The sequence below is a fragment of the Typopeltis vanoorti genome, chromosome 7 (assembly GCF_054136105.1).
Source record: "Typopeltis vanoorti isolate ZY-2024b chromosome 7, IOZ_Tvanoo_1.0, whole genome shotgun sequence".
Lineage (NCBI taxonomy): Eukaryota > Metazoa > Arthropoda > Arachnida > Uropygi > Thelyphonidae > Typopeltis > Typopeltis vanoorti.
The window spans coordinates 67,194,222-67,204,340 of record NC_143555.1 but is presented as its reverse complement, the minus strand read 5'-3'; positions in this window follow the sequence as shown (position 1 = coordinate 67,204,340).

The following is a 10,119-nucleotide window of genomic DNA, read 5'->3' as shown; positions in this document are numbered from 1 at the left end:
ACTCGAATTTCGCGTCTCATAAAATATGCCGAACTTTTGTTGAACTCTTCTCCGTGTTTGAGTAGAAGGCACTCATGAACTCCACACTCTTCTAGGCGGCGAACAACTATCTTAGGTAATTATTTTCAATTTAGTTGGAGAAATAATTGTATTTCAAATTGCATTGTTTTGTAGGAATATTTGGGTAATATTCGCAACTGATATTAACATTTTGGAGATTAGTTGCAGATTTTACAGATCAGTATCGGTATAAGATTAACAAAACAAACACTTTTTTTTTTTTTTTTTCAGCCCCTTGTGTGCGCGTCTTGTTGAGGACTTATCACAGTAGCAGAATAATTTATTTTGCTTTGTAAGAGTTGAGGAAAAATTACGACAATCCTTTGAAAATATACTAGATCTGCATTCAGTTTAAAGGTATGTCGTAGTTTTTATGATTAAATTTAGTACTCGCACATTTGTTCTCCTTTTGTAAATGCATTCGTTACTACATCGGAAACCATATATTTTTTTTCTCCCTCAAATGTGATGCTAGTGAACCAAGAATTCATAAATATACACTTTTAATGGATGTATATTACATTTCGCGAGTCAATGAATACAATGCAGTTCACACCAGTTTATTTGTTTTTGTCAAAAAACGTGAATTCAAGCACAGCACCTTATTTTAATAATTATGTCGATGAATTTCGAAACTGAATGATGGTGAATTACAGAAAAATACAATAGGTACATTTGTTCCATGGTGTCTCTTTTTTCGAATTAGCCTTCTGTTTTTGTGCTTTGTTTTATGCATTTTTTTTATTACAAAACGTGTATCATACGGTATGTGATTTTTTTTTTCTTAATCATTTAGTTGATCAAAAATCTTTTCGTTCTTGCTAATAGTATTTTCCCACATCCTCTCGATGGCGTATCAACAAAAAATAAATTCACGATTTTGACCATTCTTTCGGAGAGGTAGGGTGTAGCTTATATCCTACCCATACAGTAGAAGAACAAGATAATACCGTCTGAAGCATATTCTTGGATTTCATCATTAATGACGGTGTGTGCGTGGATGAGACAGCGACATTTGTGTCGCTGACAATAACATGAATTGATAGGCTGTTTTAGTTAAATAAGTTAGTGCTCTTGCGACAAAAAATCTGTTTTTTCACACACAAAATCAAATCGCTGCCGACTTATGAATTACTACTGCAGAAATCGTTAAGGCTATGATGTACCTCGTACATCACGAAGTCTGTGAACTCTGTATTTCCCCATAAATCAGGTGACGTTAGTTTTCGGCTTTCTGCACCTTTTTTCTTAAAAAAAACTATATCAAGAATCACGGCAAGGATTGATTCTAAAGCCAAGTCGCTGACTATTATTACAAATACCGAAACGTTGAATCCAACAACAAACCGCCAAGACCGTGGTTCTCCTCTTGCTTTCTCCTGAAAAAATCAGACTAAAAATTGCAGAATTCATTGCGTGCGGACACACGCACAGTTGCGTCATTCTAGATGAATTTCGTCGTCTATGCGAGATCACTACTTTCCTTCTTTGTAAGCTTGACTTCAATGTTTGGTTTCTGAAGTAGTTTCCGGGTTAATTAACCCTTAGCGAACCACGGTACTATAAATTAACTATCTTACTCGGGTAGTGAACCAATAAAATTCTAGCTCAGTGACAGGCACTTTTGACCGGATAATTTGCAGAAAACTAACTTTTCCATTATGCTGTTACTACCTACTTGCATTTCTTTTATTATCTTGTGCAAATGTCTTCTCCTCAAACAGCAATCATTTGGTGAAATACCTTCCGTACAGTTGGTCATCCTCGATGTATAAATGACTTACTTGCACAAACATAACAAGAAATATAACACTATTGTTCGACAGAGATCGTCAAAATTTTCTTAGAGCACAAGAACAGCAGTCATCACGGGAGTGATGCAAAATAAGTAAGAAAATAAAAAGCAAGGAAAGGAAGGGATAATAGGAATGGCTAACCCCCTTACTTTGCTCTTAAAACCGTTCCTCCGCCGACTGCTGGTCTCGCAATGTTTACCATTAAAGAGAATGGAAAGCTTGATCGAAATACGAAAGGAAGGCTGTAGTAGTGAAAGGATTTTGTGTAACGTAGAGAGTTGGAAATTTTGTAAACAAACTTCTTAGAACCACGGATTTACATAATATCGGATATATCGGATTTGCATAACTGCGGATTTCACATGCCTACATGTGCAGAGAAGGCAGAGTTTTTAGGATTCTCGCTCACATCGTAAACTCTAAAGAAATAAACTGACCGTAACAAAATGTTTTATAATTTTAATATAAAAATAAATTGCGAAACATTATACAAAAATGAAGAAAAAAAACCATTCTAGTTATGTCATTTAATTTCATCTCTTTGATATTGCATGATAAAGTGTTAATTTGACATATTTTTGCTGTAATAATTGATCTTGACTGCTAACTTTCACAGTTTATTTTGAAATTCTCATTCTGTTAGTTGGCTCGAAACCTTTTACGAAAAGTTTCGGTCTGATAAGAGGCAGGATTAGTTAATGACGGTGTCCAAATTCACTACCCGACGCCCTCGCGCAACTACTAATCCCCAGTAAAACAAAGTGCATGATTGGGAGGGGATGTCGTGTGTGGTTCTCAGTATTGTACTCGAGCTCCCTGAAGGGTCTATTGGTTTAGTTTTTTTGATTCATAAATCCTAGCTCACAAATTCCACCCAACTAAAGTAAACAAACTCGGATGTATTTTGAAAAATCTCACTGGAATTTTTCAGGGTACGCCTGGAGAAAAATGGGCAACCCATTTATCTAAGTATGTCCAGAATCAGCACAGTAATGAATGCGTTGATTGATTGGATGGTTACGTTTTCATTAATTATCGACCAGGGTTGTTAAGATCGCCAACAGTCTGAAACATTTACAACTAACGTAAATCCCATTCGTTTGAACCAGATGGAAACCCCTTAAATTTTCCCGATACCACTCCTATCAAAACAGAAATGTTTTAAATATTTGTGAGCGTGGCTGAGCCGTAATAGATCTAGAGGGCTGTCCAATAGCCACGAGGGAGGAGTGACACACAGAACCTGCGGCAACACTCGATCCAATCATCATTTGCTTCCCTTGCCACTCGACAGTCAGTGACAAGTGCAAGCACGCCGATCGAAGTCGCATAACATTCAAAACGCAACTCATTTCAACCCGGATCTTATTAGCCATGCAAGTGAAGATCGGCGGTGTGCGTCGCGTGACAGTCGCCTCTGCCTTCCAGCCAAAGATAGGGGAAGGTGGTCACTCATGGGGAATGATTGTTAGCCTGTAATTTGGTACAATTCATTTTCATTTATGGGCTGTGAAGGAGCGTGCTGTAAATGCGATTGTGGTTCCCATCTTCCCGGAAGACAAAAGAGGAGGATTAATAACTTTGAAAGAAAGAGAGGATTAAGTCTAGAAATTACACTTAAAAGTAGCGAGCTCACAACTTAAAAAATTACGTAGCTTACTTGCATCCGGGTCCTCTGTGACTGTTTGAAAAAATTCTTCCAACAACTCGATTGTTGTAGGACATACGCGCATGCCCCACTACTCGCATCTCCGTATATGTTCACATTTAAGCATTTTGAGACTGAATTTTCTTTTATCTTTACTTCTGGTCGGACATGAGTAACCCAATTTAATATTCTGTAGCCACATAAACCAATAAAGGTAGTGCAGTGCTATTCGTTTTAAAATTATCCGTGGAAGTGCTTTTTAAGAGCGCCTACCGTTAAACAAAGAAACCCTTAAATCTTCATTAATCTAGCTTAATTCTTCATTGTCTTGTACGTTTAAAATCTGCCTTCTAGCGACAGTGTGAAAAACTGAGGTGGAGGTGTGTCCACAATCTTGTCACCGCACCGAGACGCCTCTGGCGAGGGTGGAGAACCCCCAGCCCAAGGACGTATCCTCTCCAGACCCATCGCGGCTTCTATTATACAAATAGCCCACTTTGTAGAGGCCCATTTGTCAGTACGCTCCTTACTCACACCAACAGATTTCAGAATTTTATGTGGCCTTAAAATTGCGGGTGTTTAAGCTGGAGTTGCTAACATAATGCACCCGGGGATCGCATTTTGCATCCGAAAATGATCAGACTAGCTATTCTAAGAATGGGATTTCATCTTTTTCTTTCGGTGATGTCAGACATCGGCATTGCAAGTTCTGCGAATTATGGCTTTTATAGTAGTGTATCCTATGGGCAGAATGTCTGTTTTTCGCAATGCATTCATATTATCTTTTCTGGTTATGTTTTCAGACTAATGTGAAGCAAAACTTAAACACCAACTCGTGTGAGTCTGTGCACAATATTAAGTTATCTGAGCGTCATTCTGTTTCTCTTACAATTCAGCAAAACTACAGTAAATCCGAGTTCCTTCTTTCAATACACAGTAGTTCTTTCAATAGAATTCCAGTATTTTTAACGTAAATATGTGAAATGTATTGTGTTGCTCGTGACATTTAATGATATTTACGAATATTTATTCAGACATTCGTGTACGCTCTTTGCTTCCTTCCTGGGTAGTTTTAGCGTGGAGGAAGAGTAATACTCACCTAATCCATCTTATTAATGATTAAATTGTAAATTATGAGAAAATAATCAACGCGTTTTGAAGCAGTTTGGTTCACCTTTCCCATAACATGAATTAGCCGCTCCTGAAAAATGTGCAAATCTGAATCATAAGTTTGGGACAACAGCCTCGATTAGGTTTACGTCAGTTTTACTGTGAATGGCTTAGGTTTTCAATACATTGCTGTTACTGAAGACGTTTGTTTTATTAAAACCTGTTGATTGCAAGCGCTTTTGATTTAAACAGTACACTGGTAAACACAGTGCTATTTCATAGGTTTTTTTAATGAAATCCCAGGTGCTGTAGATTCCATGAAAACAAATTATTTTAGCTGGACAGTTACGAAGTTCATGCAATTCAGTAACAGCGCTGTCTCCATAAAAGCATCCCCAAACTTTGACCAAAGATGCGTCGGGAATAGTCATCTTTTCGATTTAAATGAAATCGTAGCAGTAAGAAAGCTCTCACCGTTGAATTTGTCATAGAGCCAAAACAAAGTTCGTTTCGTATAACGTGCAGCACTGTTGATACCAGTGCAAAAGTTGCGTTTTCAACTTTACTGTCCATTCGACATCTGTTAATTTTATCAACGGGTATCATCAGTCTAGTCAATAATTCACAAACCAGTCTATTATTATAAACCTGATTACAACCGTATTTCTTCTATTTACAAAAGAACAGAAACAAGAACATGTCAAAGTTAAAATGTCTCATCTTAAGGAAGAAAACATTAAGATGCATTACGTAAGGAAGGTCGATGTGCAATCCAGAATGCGTTGGCCTACTGCAATCTAGGAACACTTGTGGCTATTATATGTCATGAATCCGTCTATCACTGTACATTTTTCCTTCTTTTGTTGCAGCTCGGACCCCTCCCCCTTCTATCATGAATATACAGAGACGCCTTCTAACGATACAGTAAAGAATTACAAGGCCAGTTACAGGTAACGGCAATGCACCCATTGGCAAGGGTGGAGAATCACAATTCACGAAGGCCATCTCGGTTTTTCTTATACGAGCCTCGTGACTCGGTAATGAACCCCATAAGTGCCCATCTGGCACAGATTCACGGCAATGGAATGCCACAGCCCCTACTAGCGAAACAGCATGGGAGTTTTAGCAAACTCCCAGTCGCACGAACGGAATATTTTATAACAAGATTGCGCAGACCGATATACCTTAATTAGTGCGTGATTAAGTCATACTAGAAGCCACACACAAATTCTCATGTAAAGAATTTGGGAATTTAAACAGGGAGTTTGAAGAAGGACGAAAATAATTAAAAACGAGAATCATATGGCCAATATTCAAAGCAGTGGCGCACCCAAAGAGGGGGGGGAGGTCAAGGGACCCTGGCTCCCCCAAAGGGGAAAAAAAACCTAGAAAATTTTCCAAAAATCTTTTCCTAATTAAAATTTATTTTTTTATGTTGTGTCGTGTCTTCTATTTCTATACAACTCATGAATTAGCGGTCACATAAGGTGGGAATACCACCTTATGTGACCGCTAATGTTTCTCGGGAATCCGGCCGCTGTGACTACAGGGCGAACGAAGTAGTGCTCGGGCGGACCGAGCGCTAGAAATATTTTTATCCGTTCAGTTCGCCCCCCCCCCAAAAAAAATTAAATCCTGAGTGCGCCACTGATTCAAAGTACCATACATTCCTGTTGTTTTATGTATAAATTGGTTGAGTCGCATTTTGCCATGGGCGATAAAATTTAGGACAACCAAAGTTTTAGGGAAAAGACTGGTTCCCTACTTAAACAATCACTGACCTGTACATCTAGGGTAAGTATGTATGTTTGTTTTCGCAATTCAAATTAGGAATACATCAGTGTTTACTTATAGCCCATCCAGGAACTGTGTCTTACGTTTTTTCGCTACTTTAAAGTCCACAGAAATCAAGTTACAAATTAAAGACATAAGTACACAAGCTTTGTTTTTCAAACTCTAGATAAACTTAGTTTGGTCAGTTTTTGCGACTTTAATTACTGTTCAAGATTCATACGTACAGTTGCTGTAGTTTTAATTAAAAAAAAATATTTTTTTTTTATTGAATATCGCTTTGCACAGCGATATTCGAAACACCTCCTTCCTCTTCACAACCATGTGGTATCGTTTCAGAATGGTCCCTTATCCATTACCACCACCCCTTTAGTTGGAAAGACCTCGGCTCGAATCCGTCTAAGATGCTGAGAACCTCATGACACTAGCAGGGATTTTTCATCTTACAAAACAGAAAAACCGGTCAGAAGACCACACGCAAATAAGAAACATAATTCGCTGGCCAAATTGCCTTAGCTGCATCCGCTATAATTCAAGATAACACAATCATATAAATCCTGATGTCACCTGATTTAATAAGTATGGATATGTAGAGCATGATCGAATTAAAAGAATGCTGAGTTGAGAGGAAAGAGTTGATTTGATTATATTTTGATGTTTAGAGAAACTAAACTTGACACGAGATGTAAAAACAGAGGAGGAGCGCATGGAGGAGGGACTTTTCTGTTCATCTGCTACATGCGGTTCTGCAAAGTGAATTTACAACTGTTAGGACACAAGCGTCCGAGTGGTTACGGAAGTTGTCACTTTCTTTTCGTTGCTATCGCCAGAACAATCAGACGCAAAGACGGGCGAATTTGCCAACGTTCTCCTTGCAGCCACTTCTCTCTCTCTCTCTCCGTGTGTATATCAACAGTTCGTGCGTGGCCGGACAGCTAAATGTGTACGAACAGTACGTGGTCAGCGTAACTATGTGCTGGAAAAAACTGTCCCTTCCCACGGCCAGGTAAGTCGTACGCCCCACTTTAGGGGACACGACCTCCGGTGAGACACGAGCAGTGACAGTCATAAATCACGGGTCCGGACGCAGGCCCACAGCGGAGAGGCATAGGCACCAATTACGGGTCAGTTCCGGAGGTAAACAGCCCTGTTTGGGGTCGGTGGAATGCCGAGTTGTTGTGTTAGGGTTAGCCACAACGGAGCGCGGTTAAGACAACAATGCGCGCAGCCCCGTATCACTGCGATATAGATGTTCGCCCAGCTGTTCCTTCAACAGACTTGCTGCGTAGGTGGTGCGCCCTAGTGGGGGATCAACGAATGGCCTAAGATTTATAGCCCTTTGCTCTTAATAACTCATTTGTAACAGAGAGCGCTCTTCAGTAATAGGCTTTGAAACGCTGATCTCATCACTGCCTGTCAAAAAACAAAAACTGCTTTAAGACGACCGCAATAATTTCGATAGCAGAATGCCACACACACAATTGCAGTTTTTTTTTTTTTTTATTAGTTCACATAATAGGCAAGAGAAATGGAATATCATTCACATGACTAAGATGGTAACGATGACCTGAATAGGATGTGGATCCAAAATGGCCGCTGAACATTTGCAGTTGTTTTTTGTAATAAAAATAATAAAATCATGCGAACTGGAGATAAACATGAAAGGCTGCTTGAGAATCACCTTCCACAGTCTCCAATATTCATAATTATCAGCAACTGTTTGAATGTCTTCTGCCTCTTGACGGATTAAGTCGGAACAAAAGGAGGCAATTCCTAATATATATTAATTTTTATCTAGCTGTAGAGGAATAGTATTACATCGTGTCCCCGTGTAAAGAGTTGGAGTGTGACACTGGCGGCTAATTTTACACTGCATTTTGAGCAAATCGTTCAAGTCGCCTCGCTAATTACAACTGTAGAATTATACTCTGTCAAGGTGTGACGTGCACAGTGTCGTTACTGTTTTCCCCCCATTGAACAGCTGACACTCTTAGATTTAGTTTTATAAATGGTTCCCATATCCAAACTGTCCTTTAATTTCCTCCATCCTCAATATTTGGTTCTGTAATGAAATTCTATTCAGTGTTTGCTTGTTTGGAATTCGGCTGACTTTTGTTCTGCTACGCGTGTCGTAGAAATAAGCGCCAAAACAGATTGTCACCATCAAAAATATTAGTCGAAATTTTTATTTTTAAATATTAACATATTAAACCATGTTTATGGAGCTGACGGGATGCGGATCATTCTTTTGAATGTGAAAATCCTTTCCATTATGCACCGTAAATAATTGATGTGGCAGAGAAAGAAACTGATTTTAATTTCATCGGGAATGTTGGGCATGAAAGAAAGTTCATACCAACAGGATTCCAGAAAAATGTCACCAGAAGATCAAAGGCTCGACCATAAACACCTAATATATTCACTGAACGCTCGTCATTTTTTTATAAATATTTTTCTATAAAAATTTTCAAGTGATCACGCTTACAATATATAACAAATTTCTGTCAATGAAAACATGAGTCTTGTTCCTTCAGTGTTGGTCTTCGTATTTTCAAACTGTTCAGTAGTACAGATTATAACACGCAACATCAATTATTATTTTCCAACTTGTATTCTTGACCAGAATAAATTGCTTGAAGGAGCAATCATTTCTTTTATCGATAAATGGAGGAGGCTGACGGTATTGCTGATACACAGTTTGCATTTTTCCTGCCTTCACTGTATAATCTTTTGAAATGCAATAAAACTTTTAACTGAATTCGCCAACGACTTGGTTATGTGGTGAAATTATTTCGTTTCGCCAGTTTTTAACCCTTTTATCCATTTTTCCTTTGGGAACGAATACTTTCTTTAATTTCCGGTAGGTTACGACAGACCGGAAAACAGCAGCGCCCCCATTTTTCTGAACTACTTTTTATGGATCCATGTATTGACAAAACAATCAAAACGCAGTCAAATCGCGAATTAATAATAATCAAAATATTTAACAAGCATCAACTTAGACAAGTGCTACTGCTGTCAAAAGAAACAAGACATCAGCACCGGGTGAAAGATAATGATTGATAGCTATTTTCGTTCAGACTTTCAACATGAGCTCTTGCTGGGCTACAGCAGGAGTCTAAACAACTGCCTATTAACCTTCTCTGCAAAAACACATTGTACACTTCCTATAAATGAACTTTGTCTGACAGTGAATCCATTAACCCCCTGCTGTCGGTTGCGATTCCTTTAGAAACGAAGTTATGAGAGAGTTGAATATTGCATTTGCGTTATTGGCAACCTGTCAGGACCCATTCCTTGACGTCTCAAACCTGTACTGATCTGCTCAGAATAGATGAGGCACCTACAAAAATAGAAAGAACGCACTGCTTTAAGTCAAAGTAATTATTTACATATGCATGTCAGTAAGAAAATGAAACTTTTCGGAGTGTTTGCTTATCCCTTTAAGGAAACGCCACCGAAGATTTGACTGACAAGGAACTAGATTGGCAAACGAGCGCCTTGTCAGTAATATATACCGTGCGAAGAGATGGTGTGCATTATCTGGAGAAAGTCGCATATTTCACTTGTCATCGTACTTATTTAACGTATCCTTCAAGAAATGTTACCGTTCCGTTTGACCTGTTCAAACTGCAGGGACTATCTGAGAACTTTCGTGTGCATGGACAATCTCTCCCCCCCCCCCCTGCCCGCGATTAGCTTTAAATAGTATTT